Here is a 22,101-nt window from a genome sequence, read left to right as displayed (position 1 = left end):
CCCTACACTGCTCTCTAATAGGTCATTCCCAAACTTATACTGGAACCCGGGGTTGCTCCTACCCAGATGTAAGACTCTACACTTTCCCTTGTTATATTTCATTCAATTTTTCCCTGCCCAACTCTCCAGCCTGTCCAGGTCCCGCTGGATGGCAGCACAGCTTTCTGGCGTGTCAGCCACTCCTCCCAGCTTAGTGTCATCAGCAAACTTGCTGATAGTACACTCTATTCCCTCATCCAAAACATTGATGAATATCTTGAATAATACAGGCCCCAGTACTGACCCCTGAGGCACTCCGCTAGATACAGGCGTCCAACTGGACTCTGCGCCACTGACCACGACTCTCTGGCTTCTTCCCTTCAGCCAGTTCACAGTCCACCTCACTACCTGATCGTCCAGACCGCTATCCCTCAGTTTAGCTGTGAAGATGCTGTGGGAGACTGTGCCAAATGCCTTACTCAAGCCAAGGTAGACCACATCCACCGCCCTGCCATCATCCATCCATCTTGTTATGTCTTCATAAAAGTCAATGAGGTTGGTCAAGCAAAGTATCCACAGAGGAGCAAACCATTCCCACTTAACAAAACAGATCTCAGTGTTAAGCTTTTCCAGGCTCCAAATTTTCTACTTCTAATTAATGTCTACATTGGCAGTCACAGCTGATGCAAACATTTAAGTCTGACCAGTGCTTTTGGGGTAGAGGTCCATGGGGTGATTGATGGATCCCAGCTTCTTCCAAAGCATTAGCATGAGCCTGACAATACATGGCCACCGGGACTGGAGCAGGAGCGGAAGGAGACCTTGTTGTCAAGTGTGAGAGGGACAAACATTTGAGCCCTCTTCAGAGTTCGAGACCACTGGAGTCTGTGGCATCTTTGACAGAGGGTCCGAATAATATATTCTTCCACCAGATTCTGCCATGTATTTAGTAATACAATGTAACAAAAGGGGGGAAAGCCATGAGAGTGTCTAATCTAAGCTTAAGAATGTTTTAAACTTTGACGTCTCCAAGTCACCTTATAAAAAACACCAGAGATGGCCAGACAGGCTGCTGACTTGCAGGTGGCACCTGGGACAGCCTGAGAACACAGCTCCTGCGCGAAGCAGAACGAGGGGCAGATGTGCTGAGTGTCAAAAAGAAAACTCTGCTCTGCCTTGCCTACAAGCAGCGCCTCAGCCTCCCCACAACACCCGGCCCCAGTCCCACCATCAGTCATCTGAAACCAGGCCCTGCACAGAAGTGTACTGAATGCTGAGCTGCCGGCGCTGAGTCACTCTGTTTGGGGCTGCCCCCACATATAAAAACATTTTGGTTATTGATTTAAAGATTCATGACTCATGAGCTCAATATAGCATCGAGTTTTAAAGACGTCTTTGTTCTTGGAAGTGACACATCTGGTCTCCTCGGGGAAGCAAGCCCTCCTCTGTGACACCTGCTCCCTCAGAAGAAACACCACAAGGAGCTGAAGAGATGCCCAGTAACAGGGGAAGTGGGCTGTGCAGCTCTCGCTCCATCCATCCATTCACGCTTTTCCAATTTGCAAGGCCCAGATAAGGCAACATCATCCATACTGCTGTGCACCACAGAGGGTTATCATAATGTCTCCTCTCACTTCCCAGCAGACGAATCTGACATCCCTGGAACCATAAGGAACCATTCACTCTGTAAAGCTCTGTCTAATCAAACACATTTAGACCAAAAGATCTCAACTCAGACTCCTTACACCTAAAAATGTGACCTTGACCTGAAGTACTTTCTGAGGCACAGAAATATTTAGGGGCCAAACTTCAAGGAGCTCATCAAATCCATACATAGAAGCAGTAGCAGCTGCAAGTGACCTTTTATGGTGCTCAGTCAATTACAGAAAATACAGGAGCATACTCTCCCAGTGTACTCTAGCATACTTTCCTTGCCTGGGGAAATTAATTTTGGATATGTGATGTCTCTTTGAATTAACTGGCACCAGTTTTTTAATCAAGCAGTGTTGAGCCAACAGGAAGACAAGGACTTATGGTATTTTAGTATGGAATACACACAAAACCCCAAAAATTGGCCCAATATGCTATAAAAGACCACAATACATGCATTCATTCATACAAAAATTAAGTATATAATCACATGATGAGCAAAGGACTTCATATGATGGTATACAAATTTAAAACACATACAACCCTATTTAAATAAACTGCACACTGTGCTAGATTCCAAAAAAGATGAAGTTACAATAATTGTCACTTTCAGTTTTATATAATTTTCCAAATAAAAATGTGAGAGTTGCCATTAACTAGTACTGACGATGTGCGTACAGTACACACATTTGTCAATTACATTAACCTTCCAAATTAGGTATTCACAGGGAGCTAATGGCAGCATAACACATCATTACAATATTCAATGCAATTTCATGGATATTATGTATAGGGAGAAATTTTAGGCTCTCTTGTCCTTACAGCTGTTAGAAAATATTATACTTTGCAAATATCCCATTAAGGATCGGCAAATGCTAAATAGCAGAATCTGAATAGCATGAATTATGTCCTGCTCTCCCGCCTCTCCTCGTCAAGAACAGGGTGCCTCTATTTGTGTCATATTTGGCCATAAGTAACAAATACAAATCATCTGCCTGGACTTTCCACCCTCCTCACCATTTTTATTACAGCCTCCACAGCTAGGATTAGGATCCACAAGGTTTGGCCTTACTTTACCCATTAATTTTCTTTATGACTTTGGGCTTAATTCCTTTCATTTACAACAATTCCTTGCTTCACAGAGAAAGTGCAGATAAAAATCTATTATGGATCATGATGGACTGAAATATCAGTAGAAGGGTTACCATCCTCCTCATAAGGGAAAAAAATAAAAGGTTTTATTACAACAAGAAGAGGTGGTCTTCCAGCTGGGAATGAAAGTGGGAAGGCATTGGGTATGAGAAGTTGAATGTGGGCAGGTGTGGGAAGGAGAAGAAAAGAGCAGATACTTTGAATTATCTAAAGCAAGATTCATTTGGTGATGAGGTGGGAGAAGATATTCAGAAGAAAAGCAAAATGAAAGGATCTTAAGTAAAAGGAAGATTCTTAGGAAGTCAGAATGTGGGAGAAAGTAACTTTGTGGCATACAAAACAGAGAGACGGGTCATTGTGCTGTGTACCTCAGAAGATAATGTGTTCTTACCAGCAGTAAAAGAGCATGAAAGGAAAAGATTGTCCTGCAAGACCAGAAGAGGAAGTGAATGACAGATATCTGACTTTTCAGCTTTCATGTACTTTTAAGGGTTTTCTTTTCTGGACCACTTTGAATTCCTCAAACCAGTCATCTGTCAGTCAAGCAAGCACGGCTGGACCTCATGGAGATTGCTCTATCATCAGTAGACAATCCTTAATTCTAAGGTTACTAAAGATGTTTGCCTTTTTTTTGAATTAGCAAGATTTTAGAAAACTAATAATGTAATGAATTCTCAATCTTTTTCTTTCTGATCAGCAACAGAGTTTTTAAAAAATAAAAGCCATGACCAGTCATATTATGGCAAAATAAACACACACCCATGTACAATCTAGAAGAACAACAAATTCCCGTGCAAGGCATCCCCTAAAGAAATGGTCAAGGTTACTTAAAGCAATTTTAATTGAGCTTTGCCTTTCCACTTGATGCTTTTTTCCCTGCAGGTCACAAACAGAGCTTTGTATAGGATTCACTCACCTTTTCAAACAGGAGTAGAGCTAAACACCCCTGTAGTTTACCAAAGAAAAACAATGTTTTCTGTAGGTGATGGCACGGTGAGCGGTGTTAGCAGCACCCCTTCCTCACTGTTTCCAACCCAGTTGGCTATATTGTATCTTACAATATCTGGGGTCCTCTGTTCTTGGGAAATGCTTTGGATGGTCCAGCTTTACAACAGCCAGTTTGTATTAATTTGAATCACTTTGGTTGGCTTTTCTCACTGTTGCTCTCACTGCCACGGGCTGTCAAAACACATTGTCCTGCTTTCAGTAAAGAGCCACATACTGTGTCATGGAGAGATACAAAACACAGCTGATAAAACTACACAGAAGAGTTCAGCTGTCTTCCTAGTCTATTAATTTAAATAGCATTCTCCTATAGATATGAAGCAGTTTTTACATTAAGTTAATTTGTCTTTTTTCCTCTCCATATGGAGCACCTGCTTCACTTTGCCACCTCGTTTTGTATTTAGCTTTTTCTTTTAGCTCTATTTTCCATTTTGGATATTTGGCATCATCTAGACTACCAGAAAAGTGGGCTTTTAGACATCTTCCTTTCAGAAGAGTTGAGTTATCCATCCAACCAGATCTGGTGGTTTAAAAAGTTAGCTATATGGGTAGCCTTTTATTGCTCAACACCTTAGCTTCCTAGTATAACAGATGGAACACAGAACAAATGGCTCCACATCACCAACAATATGTAGGAAAAAAAAAAAAAAAAAAAAAGTGATGTTCCAGCCTCTTTAAATTCTGGCCAGCACAAAACTGACTGGCAACTAGTGAAAAAATAAATAAATAAATAAACACTTTTTCTTATAGTTGCAGATTTACCACGCACATAAAAAGCATCATTGCTGACACAGGAGAGAGGGAATATTTTTAATAAGGTGGTGTGCCAATTTGGCTTGTTATTCGTATACATAAAGGATGCTGGTGTCCTTTAAATTTAAAAAAAAAATAAGTTCAGGCTGGACAGAAGTGCCAGCAAATGTTATAAACCAGTGGATAGTGGGTGGGTGGTGTGAAAACGTTTCATAACTGCTAACAGCAACCCTGTTGTGAACCAAACAGCTGTGCGCAGAACACAGGTGTGCCAGCACAACAAGGGCTATTCATGCCTTCCCACAGGGCGCGGGCCAGGTTTGCAGAGCCACAGCTGACCACATAAAGCATCGAGGATGGAAAAGGCTGAGAGCGGAATGTCCACTAAAAGTGTAAACACCGGACGCCACACAGGCACACACACACACACACAAACACACGTATGTTTTTAGCACGTCCTGCTGGCTACTGAAATGAAAAGAGGTAAGGAAAGTCTGTTCTGCTGTGGGAAGCAGAGAATAGAATGACACGGGAAGTTAACAGGAATGTTATGGGCAAGGAAAAATAGGGAGGTAAGAAAGTATTGGGATATAGTGTAAGCCAAAATATTCATAATTAAATTGAACCTGTCATTCCAATAAATCCTTCCAACAATCTATCCAAGACATTTGTAATTAAAGAAAATTTAGAAGACATTCCAAATAATGCAAGTGGAAGGGTTACAGATCCTCTTTTCTTGTACAGAACCTCCAAGAGAGAAGATGAATTTCAAGAAAGTAAAATATTGTGGTTAAAAATTAAAATAATTTACCTTTCATATTCTCTGCATAAAGTGTTTTTGCAGCTTTTCTTCGACAAATATCAGTGCAGTATGAGGTTGGGAGGAGGGCTGGGTTTTGTTTCTTTTTTTTTTCAAAAAAAGATTGTTACAAGACGGTTTAAAAAACAATTGATGTGAAAAAGGAATGGAAACTAGGAACCTCTGAGTTCTAGTTCTGGATGTAGAAATCCTGCTTTTGACATTTCAGTTGAACACATAAGCAAATGCTACGATACAACTGCAAAAGGGGGAATTTCTTTGTGGAAAAGCAAAGGGCTACCTGCCCGAGTAGATCTTCTCTATCTATTGTATCTATTATGAACAGAAAATTATTTGTTAAAAACGTAGTCTCCAGATACAACATTTGTATGCAGATGGTACACATCAGGACAAATGCTTTCCAATTGTAGGTATGTATGTAAAAGCCACATTTGATTAAAAATCATGGCAATGCAAGTACAACATAGCATAACCGTGATGCTGTCTAATAACTCCACATTTAAAATCCTCACCAGCCAGTCCAAGACAAAATCCCACATGACACCAACTTTGACACAGCAAAGCCCTGTCTGATTCCTACCAGTGCTGGTTTTCCTGGATTCGTTTCTGCTTTCAAATCAGAGTATAAACTATCAAGACCGAACTGGATTGTTGTGCCAGCTAACGAACTAATGATCCACTGACCCTGTGAACCTAGAAAAGCTTCCAGTTCTCCAAGTACCCTTTTGCCTGAACAAACTGTAGAACCTTAGTTTCTGTCATGTATGAAAGCCCAGTTTCAAAGACATTTAAATATTGAACCCAAGATCTTGCTCCTAGCAGATGCAGGGCCTCATTACAACAGCTGGAAATGTGCAACAGCAGTGATAAAGACACATTCAGCAAGCGGCTGCAGCCACGCACTCTGGGCTCCCGGCGGTGGTGACCTAGATGTGTATCTGTCCAACGTTCGGAGTGTGGCTGTTCCACTGCTGTTAGCAGCAGCTAGTGGTCAGCCTCCCCGAACCACGCTTCAGAAAATAGCATCGACGAGCCTCGCTGTTTACGCGTCATGGCTACTATCTGGGGTAAACTGAACATCCTCTCTCACCAACTACAAAGCTTTGGAGAAATGCTTTTATCGCATTGTTATCGCTGCTTTCTTCTAAGATGGCCCCAGCTGTCACAGGAAAAATAGGTCCTGTGATCAACCAAGATCAACAATTCGCGTGTGCATTTTTGACACCACCTGAAAATCTGATAAAAATCCCGTGTTTATCACTATTGAAACATTTGCAACTGAAAAGTTGCCTGCAGGTCTTCCCTCCTCCAGCAAACATGCGCAGCTGTGCTCCAGCAGGACATGCACTTATCATTCGTCCCAATTTGTCCGTAACTCTAATGAGAAGGAGCCATCTGAAGGAACCAGAGCACAGTTCAGCCTCTATCTCTAGCCAGTCCCTGGTCTCTCTGCCAAGCTGGTGAAAAGAGCCTGGAGTAGCTGATCACCCAGATTTTGGCTTAGGTCCCCAATATTTTACCTATATTCCATGAAATGGTGGTCATATTCAAGGAGGAGTTAGTTTGGCTTCTTCTCACTGTTGTTCCTGCATGAGTCTACTGATGTTGTAGGTATTAATTAGTCACACTTTTTTTGTCTATAAAATATACTGTAGTAATTTAAGCAGTACTCAGGCAAAAATAGTGTAAAGATTGGCTAGCAGCTTGTAATTACGAACATTTCATTCGTCGCAGCTTACTTATAAGTGATTTACACTTGCCTCAAAATGTTGAGCAAACCTGAAGCACACGCTCGCAAAATTCTCAAGTTGCTTTTTGAGATTTCCCTGTAACTGACAAACCCAGCTTCTTTCCAAAAGCACCAGAATCTGATGTCTTCCAACAAAATGATATCCATCTGTCTTGCAGCACTGCTGTTAGTGACCTGTATTTAAGCAGCTGGCCAGGGAATTATAGGGCCACTGGATCTGTCATCTTTCAGTAAGTACTGATACTATACCAGAACCAAAACTTTTGGCTTGAATATGATGTAAATTGTTTCAACTTCAACAACCTTGAGAAAGATTTATCAACAAAAAAAAGAGCTGAGGATCTGGCCCATGACATTTGTCAAAAAGATGTTTAAACCATGACGCCAACTCTTCACTTACTCAGTTGCTGTGGGTCTAGCTATGCTTGTGCAAAAGCAAGACTGGTTTCAGCCTAAGCAGATCTAACACCTTTAAAGAGAAACCTTAACATTGACTTTCTCATCTTAAACCTTCCAATCAGTCTTACAGAAACCCTATTTTTGTGCTTTTTCATGTGGAAATGAATGACTTGCTGTTCTTTTGTGTGATAATTTAGCTAAGCAACAATTATTACTTTGTGTCCTCAGCTGTGGAACGGACAGAGTTGAGTTACTTCAGTTCATTCCCTTTTCTTTCTTTCTTTGGATTTATAAATCATATATTTTTGCCTTTGTAAGCAGTTTGCAACAGGAAATGAATCAAACTCATCTGAGTATTAAACTCACCTAAATATTACTATAGAAATTCAATTTCTAATCTCAAGCACAGATAAAACTTTGCATTTATATTGTTTCTTCGAAATTGTTTGATTCATTTTTCAAATGCAGACCAATTTCTGCCTGTTAGCTTCTTACAGGGACCTGTACAGAAGGGTTAAGGGCAAGAAACGGACAGAACTACCATAGTGGAAAAAAGAGAGAAAGCGTGGGAAAAAGGAAATCTTCAGTTCTCACTCATAAAATTCTCTTATTCCAGAACTGTGAATTTATAAAGTTTTTAGAGAAAGCCTCTAGATAAATTAAATAATGGATTAAAATAAATTATATAAAATTATCTCTATAGCAATACATCAGTATGCTAGTAAATCACATATTTTATCTTCTCACTATCACAGCAGTGAGCCCAGTCGCACTAGCATAGCTGGTGCCACTGCAAAAATTCAAAGTCCAGTGAAGCCTTCCATGTACAAATCGCACTAATCACTTCTTAGAAGCAGATTACCTTCAAATGAGAAAATGTGAAGAAATAACACCAACTGCAGCAAACAAAAAACCCACTAGTTATTTAAAGAAAATTGCACACAGCAATGCTGCCAAGATGCCACAGTGTCTCCATCACAGCCGGAGGTGGATGGCTTCTGTAGGCTTGGGCAATTCACATTTCAGATTCTTTTCCCACTGCCCACATGTTCAATTTTACTCAACAGCAAGCCCTATTTGTCCCTTATTTACCTTCTAAAGCAAAGCCCACATTGGTGGGAATGAACACCAAAGTGACACTCAGAAAAAGCAACATCATTTGAACAGCTGTAGACAGTCTGTTATTTATCAGAAATTTTAACAAAGGCCAAAGGAAAAAAGCAGCAGTTCAGCAGAGAGCGAGTCCTGCCCTAGCACAGCTGTTACACAAGATGGGAAAATTTCAAAATGAGAAAGTAAACACCACTCTATATTCTAGCAAAAAGGGAAGAGATTTTTCTTCCCAATCCTTGGAAATGGCAAACTTAACACTAATGAAATGCAAACATTCCCCCCCCCCAAGTCCCTGAATATAGAAGCTGGGATCCAGTTGTGATTCTTTCCTTGTGGTATTACTTTGCCCATGCTACCCACAGGGTGAAAAGCTATAGGTGCTGGTGACCCCCAACAGCAGCAGCAAGCCAGGACTGTTTTTTTGACATTCATGTCCACTAGTCTGAGGGTTTTGCTGGACAGGCACAGAGTTCACAGCCAGTCTCTGCCAACAGCTCCATTCTTGGTGTACTGCAATTTGGGGAAACACCCACAGGGGTAAAATCTCCCTCCAGTAAACAGATTTGTTAAAGGGACTGCAGAGAGATCCTTTCAAGGGTCCTTTCAATGGGTTTCTTGTTGAGGGCAGGAAGTGATCCTCCTGTGATATCAGTATTAAGAATTCAAAACTGTCTCTATTCTGCATCTGAAGCCAAGCTAAAGGCAGCTCTAGCATGAACCAGTTTGATCTGGCTGCTTTGTCATTTAGAGGTTCACATTTCTCAGTGCTACTAATTTACAACTCAGATGGCAAATGCACAGAAGAAAAAACTCCCAAACCTCCAAATGAATGAAGGGGGTACTTAAAAAATGCCCTCCTCACAACAACAGAAGGCAAGCCAAGCACAGCACAGCTTTACACCAGTAGGGCAGGTAAGACATTGACCTGCACTACCGGAGCCAGACATACAACGAAAGCCTTAAGTGGAGCAGTATGATCCTCAAAATGCCCACCCAACACTGTGGAAAGGTGAACTGTATCCCACTGCTCACCTACTTGGATGCAGAGCTGTAAATGATGTGTGCAGCCTCTCCTGGGGGTGAGCAGCACATGGATGAAGGCAGAAGCAGAAGGTCCCACCCTGGGCATGGGCTCTCGCCACAAGGTCTTCTCAGCACCTCTGCCACTATCTCTCCCAGTAGCTGGTTCCTAAAAACTGGAATGGTCCAGTTTTCCCAAGGCTAAACATGGACCTGGAAAGCCATTCAGTTACACACTTTGATTCACCAAAAGCAACATCTCAGGCTGCCAGAGGATGTTAAGTCGGAAGAGGAGCTGCTGTTTGCTAACACAGGCATTCACTGCCTTCACCCCCAGTTTAAGTCCTGATCTCTGTAAAAACTGTTTTGGGGTATTGGCATCCGCTGTGCATTGCATGTGGAGCTCTGGTGCATGACCTAAGGCTAAACAATCCTGCTGCGGGAGGCAGGCACCATTAACTCCACTCAAGAGGATGATATATGGGTCCAAATCTGCCCCATTTCACACTTCAGACAGGCAACAGCTGATGGAGATGGTCAAGCTACAGGTCAGGCACATCCACAACTAAGCGACTTTTCCAGCAAGAGTGGTGCTGGCTACCCATACAGCACCCAGGGGTCCGTATGTCTCACAGAATCACAGAATGGTTGGGGTTGGAAGGGACCTCTGGAAATCATCCACTGCTAAATCATCTACTAAAGCAGGTTCACCCAGAGCAGATCACACAGGAATGTATCCAGGCAGGTTTGAATGTCTCTAGAGAAGGAGACTCCACAACCTCTCTGGGCAGCCTGTTCCAGTGCTCTGGCACCTCAAAGTAAAGAAGTTTCTCCTCATGTTTAGATGGAACCTCCTGTGCCTTCAGTCTGTGCCCGTTGCCCCTCATGCTGTCATTAGGCACCACTGATGTCTCCAAAGGCATCATAGAGGCAAACTGCCCAGTAATGTAGGAAATAATGGGAGATAAGTCACAAGGGTGGCAGAGGGGGTATTTCTTTGTTTAATGCTGTATCTACTATTGAGGGTTTTCTTCTTTTCCTACTGCTAGGTCTGGGACAATACGAGAAACAAGGCATTGAGAACTGGACACTCTGAAAGCAGCTGTATTGTGCAGAAGTTCATGCCCCACTGGGCTGTGACAGCAGAAAGTGGGCACTAAGCAACACCAGTTTGGAATGATTTCTGAGCACCACTGATATCCTGTTAATATTTTCCTTAGGAAACAAAAGAAAAAGGAAGACCACCACAGGAACAACTGTAACCCAGTAGTCTGAGGACATCTAGGAGATATTAGATGCAGACTCAGGCTTAAACCTTAATCTTCTACCTCCCATTTGAATACCTGAGTCACTGGTTCGGGGATCTTCTAGACTAAGCTCTATCAATCTCCCTTGTTGGATTGACTTCATTTTGTGTAAACAATTGTATATTAATTGGAGAGGAAATCTCCATCATCATCTTCCACATCCCATGCAGTTTTTCACTGTATAAAGTCCTTTTCTTTTCTCCCTGATTCAAGGTATACTTATTTTTACAAACAAGAACAACTTCTTTTTGGGAAAGTGAAAGGCCCACAACAAAATGGCTCAGGGGTCCCTCAGAGAACTACATCTCTCGCCCTACACCTGATCACTGGGCTGTTGGTTACTCCGAGGCTTGGGTAGGTGACCAGAACCGCTTTGCTGGTGTCATCACAGTTACTGCATCCCGGGGTTACAGCAATCTGACATTTGCCAATGAAAAAATGTTTAGTCAGAATTTTTTCTTACCATTGTTCCCCTTGACTCTGTTCTACTGCTATTTCCCCTGGTTATTCAGTAAGCAGCAACCTGCTGCCACGCACTGAATGCTCTATGCCTTATATCATACCCCAAAGGTCCAAAGCAATATGCCAAAGAAATTACATTCTAGCTGTGTTTCTGAATTTTAGCTTGGTTATAACAGTGTGGGCAATAAAAAAGAAAAAATAAAAAAACAAACCAAACTTAAGGTTCCAGCTACTAGTAGAAATTTTATTAACTTCTGAAAGCAGGCTTTTTAATCATTCAGTTGCAATATTTTCCTTTTTAAAGCAAATATTCATGTTTCTAGGAGTCGCTGACTACTGTGCTTATAAAATGGAACCCATTTTTGCTGTGTCTAGGGAAGGATAAGGAAAACATGATGTAAAAACCAGAAAAACTGTACAAAAAGTGTTGGCTGGAAAGTCTGTGCTCCTGAAGACAACCAAGGATAACATTTAACCAGGAACTGGTTTTGACATTCAGCTGTCAGTAGTTCCCTTAAGCTCTGGAACGTCTCAGTCTGCAAATAAAATCCTGATTCACACAAATGCATATACTAAAGAAGTGTATGAATCCACCAAGTTTTTTCCAGAAAATTTAATGAGAAATTATGCTTCAAAGTTGATTTCAAAAACTCCAAAGTCTGTTTTTATGTGCATGCAAATTCATATATATATTTATTATATTTATTTCACTTCCAGTGTAAAATCTACTTCTTATTATGAGAGAAGGATTAGCGTATACACGTTAGCCGGGTGGTTACAGAACTTGCCTGTATGAAACACGATAGGTTAAATCCCATTTACACTAATTACATCCACAGCAGCACTTCCACATACAATGTCACGTGTTCTGGCTTTAAAAGTTAAAGCACATTAGCACAAAGTTAACTTAGGACACCAATGTCTTTACCTGGAACACACTAAAGCATTTTTGCTGTATTTTTTCTTATCCATCAGCTGCTCACTGGAGACTCATCATGTATTTCCATGTTCACAAATCATGCCAATTGAAATGCACAAGCTCCAAAACAAAAAAGAGGAAAACACAGCAAAACCACCACTGGTCAATCTGCCTATAAAATTACATGTCAATATAATTGATAAGAAATCACCTAACATCCCCTCTCAAATTTAACAGTCTTCAGTGACACTTGGTGTATTCTTGACTTCTGAACAAATTTCAGGTAGTAGAAAATATCGCCTATTACTCTGTTAAAATAACTGCTAGGTTTTCTCCTCAAAGGATTCTCCTGTCACTGGTAGGTAATTCTGCCATATATAGTTCTTCGTATGCTTTGTATAGCAGCGAAGCTATGTATATATCTTCACCTTTATACAAAATACCGACAAAGTTCCAGAATCCCTTACTACTATTATTTTATAGGATTTCAAACAGAAGACAAAAAAAGGTGTCTGCTTTCCAAAACCAAACATCTAAATTTGAGCTAACATATAACTAGGGATAGTAAACAGAAGAGAAAAGGGGGAAAAAAAAAAATTAAGAAAAGCCATTGTCACACTTACTTTAAATTGATCAATAATAGAGGGCGTAGAGGTTCCAAGGCAAATCCTACCTAAGGCAGCAGAAAGATAGGTAATGGCTACAGTGGCATTTTGGATCAGAACTAATATTTTTATCTAATTTAAGATAACATCATAAAGCATTTTAGCTCACTCTGTTATACTCAGTCAACCTTATATTTTGGAAATGCCTGATGAATGTCGTTGAATAAGCTATGCTATGAATAAGCTGACTTTCAGGAAGACATTTAAATGGATAGCAATAGCTTTTCCTTGAAGAGCACTTTATTGATGTGAAATCCCTGAGCTGTACATTGCTGGAGGCTGGGACTGCACACTGTGAGTGTCCCACTGCTGGACCATCATGAGCATATCCTGTCAGCCTGTCAAAACTGTACACCAAAAACAGGACACCAAGATGGGTGGCATTGACTAAAATGGCCTTTTAATGTTTTCATGTACTATACAGAAAATCAGATGGGTACCTCTGCAAAACTTCTTCCCTCTCCCCTCCTCCTCCCATCTCCCTCACAGCTGCAGCATTCTCAGTCACCATTCCACAGATTTTCTTCTCAAAACTTTTTCATTTTAAATCACTGTCAAATTAAAATCACTCCCAGGGTTGGCTACATCTGAGTGCAACAAGCAAGTGGCTTAAGCTTATTTCTCCTATTAAGAGAGTGGTATCGTGCTCTTCCTGCCTAGCATTTTACCAGTGCATCTTTCAGAAACATTAGCAGAAGATTACACAGTCCTCCTTGATTATCACAGACCTTAAATTTATTATGGCCCTATCACACACAGCTATTATAGTCAACTGCAGGTTTGTAATTGCTCTCAGTGGGAGAAGGTTCAAGCCCTTTATTTCCTCCTCAGAAGGATATTGGGCCTGATCCAATTCAGGCCAAGGCTCATACTGTTTTCTTCTCTAAAAATCTATTTCCTTATTTTTAGATTAATTCAAGCTACAAGATACCATCTTTCTCTCTGGCCCTTGACCTTCTACATAACCCTTCTTCATTCCAGAAAATGAATGTGTAGGAGAACATAATATTAATTAAAAGGCAGTATACCTTTGATTTAAGCATCAAATAAAAATATGATAATATCACTGCAGGAAAAAACCCTGAATACAGTTCATCATACAGACAGTGAGTAAATCAAAGTGCAGCTGTGAGCCAGTATTAACAACATAAGCACACTCTCCTCTGACGCAGACACAGTCACTCAGCTGCACTATCACTTGAACTCAGGGGTCAGACCCTTACCCACAAACGAGGAGCTTGTCTTTACCCCAGCACCCGCCTTGGGTTCTGCCAGCCAGCCCAGAGGACGGAAAGCCCCTCACTCAAGGGGGCCTCTCTGTGGGGCCCCTGACTTACAGGTTGTGTGAATCCCAAAAGACACCCCTATACACACATATACATCACCTGTAATTGTGCTCCAGTGAGTGTGCGCCTGTTTTATTAAAGTAAGATGTGATTGTCTTTCCAGTTAATTGCCCTCTGTGAAAACACAAACTTTGATGTTTATTTTTTTCAAGGCACATAAGAAATAGCATTCATTATTAATTAATCTGCATAAGAAAAAAAATGCAGCTCAAAGATTTTGTAGAAGGATACCAAAAGAAATAATAGCGTTTACAGGACGAGGTGGAAATCATGCATTTGTTGCTACTTTTATTCTGACTTGATGGAGCTTCCAGGAATTCAGGTTTTAATAGTAGCTTGACAAGGCAAATGGTCAACACGTAAGCTTGGCTTTCTCACACAATAGGAGTCTACAAAAGGTACCTTTCCCAAAGGATGCACTCACCACTCAAACCCCTCCCCTTGAGAATCCCCCACAAAAATTGCTTCCAAAGAGGAAAATCAATCAAGTTCTTCATCAGACAGAGAGATGCTATAATAAGGATCAGGATATTATTAACATGGGAAAGATGGCTGACTTAGGAATTAACGTTAAGTGATAAGTCCCCTAGCATTTGATTTTGCTCATAATCTGCACTGCAAAGGCTCCTACTCTTCCCAGTTCCTCACCATTGAGTTAAAACAAGAAAAGGACTAAAACCAGCTTACAATATTTGCCAACTCCAGCTGCTGGTTTTGTCTTCTGTTTAAATGCTATTAATTTCTCCTTTACTACAGTCTCAGCAGAAAACAATCGACTCTACAAAACTCAGATTTGGGACAAATTCTATATTTAGAAACCTTTCAAAGCTGAAGGCTGTTGGATAAGAAATTCTCATTTAATGATATCAGAAGCATTAGAAAATAACAAAATGTTCGTGTATATTTTTTATAAAGAAACTAACCAAGCTAAGATGGAAGATGAATACTAAAATGCCTAATTTTAATTGATGCACTAAAATGCCTAACAGTCAAAAGCCCATTGTATGATATACAGCACTACTGAGTAAAGTTAATATTCTTTGGATGGATGGCATAATTGTGCATTTTCATAATGATTTCACTGATGTGTCATTTTAGCACTGAATTTCCTGCCTTATATAGTTGTTATAGATTTAATTTCAATGCATGTGTAATGTATGTTATCCTCATGTTACCAGAATGTACTGTCAATTTTAACTAAAATTTTAAATTCTTCTCTAGTTCAGAACAGTAATCAATCACCACTTTCTCTCAGCCTCTCCAGCCAGCTGCATCACAAAATACCCTTAAGACTCCAAATAGCAATGTCTTTAAAAACCTTTATTATGTAAGCGCTGTAATGCAATGTTTTATTTTATATGCATTGAGACACACCTGAGTTTTTATATTTAAGGACTTCTATATTAGCGAAACATTTAAAGCTGGACAATTTATACACTCAAGTGCCAGAGAGGTTCTGGGAAGGCAAAAACTCAGTAACGATGCCTTGGCACAACGATCCAAACTGAGGATATTTGTGAAAAGGCTTTCGTTGAGCCAAAGAGATTTCATGAGACTTCAGCACAGTATAGCATTATTATAGCTGAACTATTAGGGCAGCTCATGGTTTTATCCAGCACAATAATATTTCTAGTGTAGGCAAAAAAGTGTGAAAATAAAGACCATTTAGGTTACAAATAGAAAATCTATAAACCCCAGCAATTTAGGGAATTTTCACTGTTTCCTATAGCAACCTTACCACACTTTTTAAGAACTGTCATAATACGGAAACAGTTACAGCATTGGTGTACTTAAAACTTTGCTACTGAGAGCAGTCCAGTGTACAAATTGCCAATTAATAATGTTCAAGTAGTTACTACTACAAATTTGCTGGAATAAATAAAAATAACAACTGCTTTGATTTTTTTTTTCATTTTTAACCTTCTGGAACTTGATCTTTGGGAAATGGAGATTTTAAAAGTGCTCTACATGCTGATTCAAAATATGGAACTTGGAATTTGCCCAAAATGATGATATCCTCATAAAAAGGCAGGCTGGTCAAATTTGTTAGCATGAAGCATAGACATTCAGGCTTTAAAGACCCGTGTGCTGAGAGAGTCTCACATTGACATGGCTTTAAAGGTCACATACATACCCTGCCTCAATTGAACCCCAAGGGATGCTGTGGCTAAGCACACAAGATGTTCAGATACTACAATTAGGTTTAAATGGGCATATGGCAGAAGAAATCTGTTCCCATAGGAGGAGGAAAAGGAGAAGTAATATCACAAGTGAAATTAAGAAAAATCAGGATGACAGCATATTACTAAACTAATAGAAGGGGTGATACAAAAGGGAGGAGGTTTTGTTGCAGGGAGACATTTGAAATTAAGAAGCCAGTTCTGGGAGCATGGCAACGCGTTCAGTGTTCGCCCTGACCTTCAGCTGGAGAAAAATGTCATTCCTTTTGATTCATTTGGATTTTGGTATATTCCGCATTTATCTAATGCTTTCAGTACAAAGCAACTAATTTGAAAAGAAAAAAAAAAAAGCTTAATCAATGTGGGAGTTCACACAGGACAAAGAAGTAAATGAGTGGTTAAGGAACAAGATTTTTTTCCCTCCTGTTCAATGATAAGCTGTCTTCATACACTGGTCTCCAGACCTCATAATCTCTCAGATGCTGCTGCCTCTATCTGCCAGGCCTAACAAACCAGGGGTTAATCTGTGTAAGGTACTTTCTTCTTGGATTGTCCTTTCCTTGGGCTAATAAGATAGAAATCAGCCTCAGAAAGAATGGAAATTCTGTGCAATAATTTTCCTTCTGCCATGTCTCAGCTCAGCTCTAAAAGTGAAGCTGTAAATGCAGAAAGGCTCATTTATCTTCCAAAATACATTTTAAGATAGCTCTTAGCTCTGTAGCATCAATAAAAGTGCAAGCAGCAGGTCTGTGACCTCCTCTTTGCTATCTGCACAGGAGTGTGATGCATCTGACTCATTTCTCCCTTAAGAAATAATTTAGAGGTACACGCATGCTTTCAAGAAATTTTTCTTTATATTTGTAGCATCACATATATTTTAAAAATCCGCAAAGCATGAAAAATTCACACGACCTCCCATTTAAAAGCTCCTCAGGTCTAGAGTGCTTTCTCCACCTGCCTGGAACAACATCATTTTGGAGGGGGAATTTTTCCATACAGATATATGATGAACGACACAAAAATCCTCCTCTGACACCTTCTCTATTGCATCCAAACATGGCAGGGAGTATTTGGTAGCCCCAACCAGGTTGGGAGATGGCTGCTGCTGGAGCTGAATACAGCACGGGGGGAAGAGAGTCCAAAAGAGGCACCACCAGCAGGCTGAAGGAGGGGGGCAACACCCTCCTTCTCCTCCCAAACTTGCCCCCCAGTTCAAGCTCTCACTCAGTGGACTCGCTTGAAGCACAGTGCAGAGTCCAAGGGCCTTTGTAGTGACTTAGAAGGACTGGATCGGGTCCTTCTTGCCAAGTTTTAAAGTTTTGTGGTTCATTTGCTTGCTTTGTTTTCCTTAACACTGCATTCTAACAATATTATTTTAATTAAAGTCATATCTACATACAACTTTGACTGCATCTTAATGAAGGGGGTTTTTGTTCGTGGTTTGGTGTTGTTTCTTCTTTTTTTTTGGTCTAGTATTTTTAATTTAGAGTTTAAATATCTAATTACCAAAGAAAATATAATGAAATCCACTAAATGTGAAACAACAAACAGCGATTCCAATTAGCAGGGAGACTGATAAAAGAATTTACATTTCCAAAGCTGTAGCCAGATACTTTTTCTTATTATGTTACCTGCTATTCATTTCATGCTATCAAAGTTCTTTTGCACAACAGAGAAGCATTTATAAATTCCAGACATGATTCTTACCCCAGATAAGCAGTACTGAGAGGGAATGAAGGAGTGGGCAGCAACGAGAGAAGAAACCTGGGAGGTTTCAATGAGAGTTTTTGGGGAGAATATTAGGAAATTTTTGCCCCTTTCAATTTTCCTTCCTGCCTAAATCCCATACACACGTTTTATCTACAGAAGCGCACTCAAATCTGTCAGACACTTTTGTAAATGCTGACTGTAGAGCTGGTAGAAAATTGTGACAATAACAACAGCTCCTAAGACTTCTGTAACACACTTCACCTGCACATAGGAAAAATTACACCAGAAGACATCTGACTACCGCTGCTTTCATTGATTTTGCTCCCAAGAAGACTAATCATCTGCCACAATGTCACTCTGCATCACACTGCTGAGAAGCTGCACCTCAGCTTTTGTTTACAGACCTTTTTAATCACCTAACGTGTCTCCCACGAGTGAAGGAACGATTAGGCACAAAGTAGCAGCACTGTCACCATCGCTGCATTCAGGCAATCTCTGGAAATCATTGGCCCAACGTTATTTGTTACAAGAGTGAATTGCAAGCTATCCATTGGGGGAAAAAAAAAGAACAAAAAATAAAAGAGAAAAAAAAAAAAGAGAAGAAAGAGAAAAAGAAAAAAGAAAAGGAGAAAAGAAAAAAAAGGGAAAAAAAAAGAAAAAAGAAAAAAAAAACCTCTTTTCAACATAAAAATGGCAACTTAACAGAATTCAGGTGTGAAACAACAGTTGTAATGACAATACTTGAGTGCTTACCACGTAAAACTCCAGTCTCAAAACTCAGTTCTATGGCAAGTTATAGCTTTGCCAGACAAAATTTTCAGCTAACATAAAATCAAACAGAGTGGGGGATTTTTTCATGTTTCAACTTCCAAACCTAAAAGCAAGAGGAAAAAAAAAAATATATATATATCCTTTTCTAAACGTTTCTGAGAAAGTCTTTTTTTAAGAAATAAAAAAATAGGATTTTGAAAACTGTTCATTTTCTATGAACCGTTTTTGTGGGAAACTCTCTTCTTTCTCTCTCTCTCTTTTTTTTGGTCCCTCCTTCCTCTCTCTGCTCCATCGGGCTCTGGCCGGAGCGGTGGCAGCCAGGAGAACACTCTCACTGAGGGCAGCGCTGAGCTTTGAGCACAGTCCCAGCTCCAGGAGTCAGCTCTGCCGCTTGACACTGGGGTGGCTGGGAGGGCGGTAAGTGGCAAGGGAGACAAATTCACCCCTTGTTCACACACTGAGAGTGTTCCTTGAAAGCATCACATCTGGGCAGGGTGTAGGGACCCCAGTGCCTTCTGCCTCCTTCCGGAAGCCTGGGCACACAGGAGGAAGGGCTGCAGGGAGAAATGAGGCAGAAACACAGAGCAGATAAAACACAGAGCTGCCCAGATAACCTTGCCTAAGTCCGGGAAACCTTCCTGACAAATATTGTGAAGGTCAGCTATAGCTATCAATAACAATATGTATCACCAGCTCTGATGACACTGTCAAAAAACCCCACAGATCTGATTTTATCCTCTTCCTCAGTCCTCTTTGAATCTTAATTTCAATCTGTTTCACCTTTTCTTATTTTGTTGTTTTCCCTCCTTTGTATTTTCTGCTTCCCATCCCAAAATGCTGGGTAATGCTCCTGTGCCCTGCCAGAAAGACGTTCTGCTCTCCAGAGCTCCCTGTAATTCAGTGGTGTGGGAACTGATTCATGTAGCCACATGTAACTTGTGGGACCCGTTGGGAAAAAGCCACATGTAACTTGTGGGACCACTTTGGGACCCTTCTGGAAAAAAGACACTATAGAACAGTCAGATAATTTGCATTATAAAGGCTCTGGTGGCTGTTTCCTGGATTAGACACTTTAGATTTGCATTATGTTTCTATGTCAGAAGAAAAAGGAGCCAAAATGAAGAAAAAGTCTTTTCCCTGAAGTCAGATATGTATACCATGTATTAAGTACTGTATATTCACTAGGATTCCAATTTTCCTTGCCACTTCCAAAACACTTATTTTCCAGATTCTGTTTCATTGTTTAAAATCAAAACTTTTGAACATACAAATTAGGGCGTTCCTTTTTGAATTTAACATAAACATTGCTTTTTCCCAGCAGCAAACCCAGCCTCAGAGGCAACTCCAAGCATCCAACTTCCCAGATCACTCAATGAAATACCACAGTTGCTCTCTCTGATGGGAGAATCCCACTTTTGGAAGGGGAAGCATCCATCAGTGCCTCCTGCAAACCGGTATCCAGGAAGGGCCAGTAAGGTTGTTCTCAGGCAAGATGTCAGCTTATCTCTTCCTGATGAAAAAGCACCTGGGGAAAAAGAAGTCCGAGGTAAATGCGAAGAATCTTACATTTTGAATGAAGGAAACATCATAAGTAAAGAAGGGGTTCATACGAAGAGAAGTGTAAGGAATTTCTGAATCCTCTGGCCCAGAGGTACAACTGATAAAAATAAGATTAGTTTCACTGACTTCAAACCCGAGTTTAAACCAGATAAGGATCTGGTTGACTTATTTTTGCTCCTTACTTTTTAAAACAATGAAATGACACTATCTATAGCCTTGTCTTTGCAACAGGTGAGCAGAAAATATTCTGAAACAATAAGAATCCATTCTTTAATAAATAGCTTTTACCTTCTCTCAATAGTTTTAAAAATTCCCCCCAGAGTGTTTTCTTACCCATATCATAGCACCAACTTTTTCCATGTACAATAGGATTATTCCAGACTTTGTTGGAATTACTCTGGATACGTTCAAGAGCATATGACAGTACAATCGTTCAGTACCCCTCTGACCAGACTTCTATATACATACCATACACTCCTCTGCCAGCACAACACTAAACTGTCACATTTTCATGTCACTTCATATAAACAGACCCTCTTAATTTTGAACTGATTTTTTATAGTGGAGAAGTCGTTTGAAGTGATACTTTCCAGTTAGAGATTACATTCTACATGTACAAAAAGAGCACCTTATTTAAGATATTCTGAAAAAGTCCTTTGCAACATTAGGACTGACTTGATTTGCTTCCTTATTGCATGACAGTCTAATTATATGGCACTTTCTCCTACTTGGAGACAGACCAAAAGTCCACTGCAGTTACGGCAACTCCAGCTTTGGGTCAGGACCTTATTTCATAAGAAATGCTCTGTCTGCAGTAGGACTTACTGCTGGTGCAAACAGCTATTCAGTATGGGTATGGATGTCACAATCTGGTCCTGAGTATCTTTAAATGCATTCTTCTATAACTTATCATACAAGTTCCGAAAAGTTTGAGCAAAACCTTTAAAAGAGATGATGCTACAGCAAGCTGCCCTAAAGCATACCACAGTAGAGAGTGTGTCAGTGTTATCAAATAAAACAAGATAGACATCTGTTATTTAAGTTATTACAAAGCATTTGGTGTCCCACTCAATAAATAATACTCCAGGAAGTTTAAATGTAACCCTGATGGACACTTAGCAAAAAATAATTTTAAAATAAATAGCATATGTGGAGAGTATCTGATGGTTTTCCACTCTGAAAAATGAAAGAGAGCTATTTGTGCCAGAAATTGTCTCCCTTCCAGTTATTGCTATGCTAAGGTAGCTGTGCTTCAATACAGAATACAGTGTACTGTGTGCATAAAATATTCTCACAGTTTAATGTGGGCCAGAAGTGTAGGAGATGGAAGAAATGGAAGGAGGGGAAAAAAAAAGAAGAAGAAGAGGAAGAAACCCCATCCACCAGCGATGTAGTTAGAAATTCCAGGCTGCTGCTTATTAAAGTGCCCTTCGTTCACCTGCTACATCCGAATCATAGCACAGTGATTGGCGTTTGCTCTCATAAGCGGGTATTGTGTGAGCAGTGGGCAGCTGGAACCCTCTGAGAATCTTCACTTGTC

General features: G+C 40.3%; 1 long non-coding RNA gene across 7 annotated transcripts in view; it reads right to left on the bottom strand.

The window, feature by feature from the left end:
* Positions 1–450: 450 nt before the first annotated feature.
* Positions 451–22,101, bottom strand: part of LOC110362056 (uncharacterized) — a 54,768-nt gene continuing 33,117 nt past the window's right edge. For 2 of the 7 annotated variants that reach the window (XR_002419061.2, XR_010471118.1), the window contains 2 exons: positions 20,383–20,526; positions 460–19,104 (listed from right to left, as the gene is read on the bottom strand). This is a non-coding gene — a long non-coding RNA (uncharacterized LOC110362056). Of the gene's footprint in view, positions 20,527–22,101 lie in introns of all 7 variants that reach the window. The other 5 variants (XR_010471116.1, XR_002419063.2, XR_010471117.1 and 2 more) reach the window with 4 other exon arrangements.

The sequence above is a fragment of the Columba livia genome, chromosome 3, assembly GCF_036013475.1.
Source record: "Columba livia isolate bColLiv1 breed racing homer chromosome 3, bColLiv1.pat.W.v2, whole genome shotgun sequence".
Taxonomy (NCBI): Eukaryota; Metazoa; Chordata; class Aves; order Columbiformes; family Columbidae; genus Columba; species Columba livia.
This window is presented reverse-complemented; position numbering and strand designations above follow the sequence as displayed.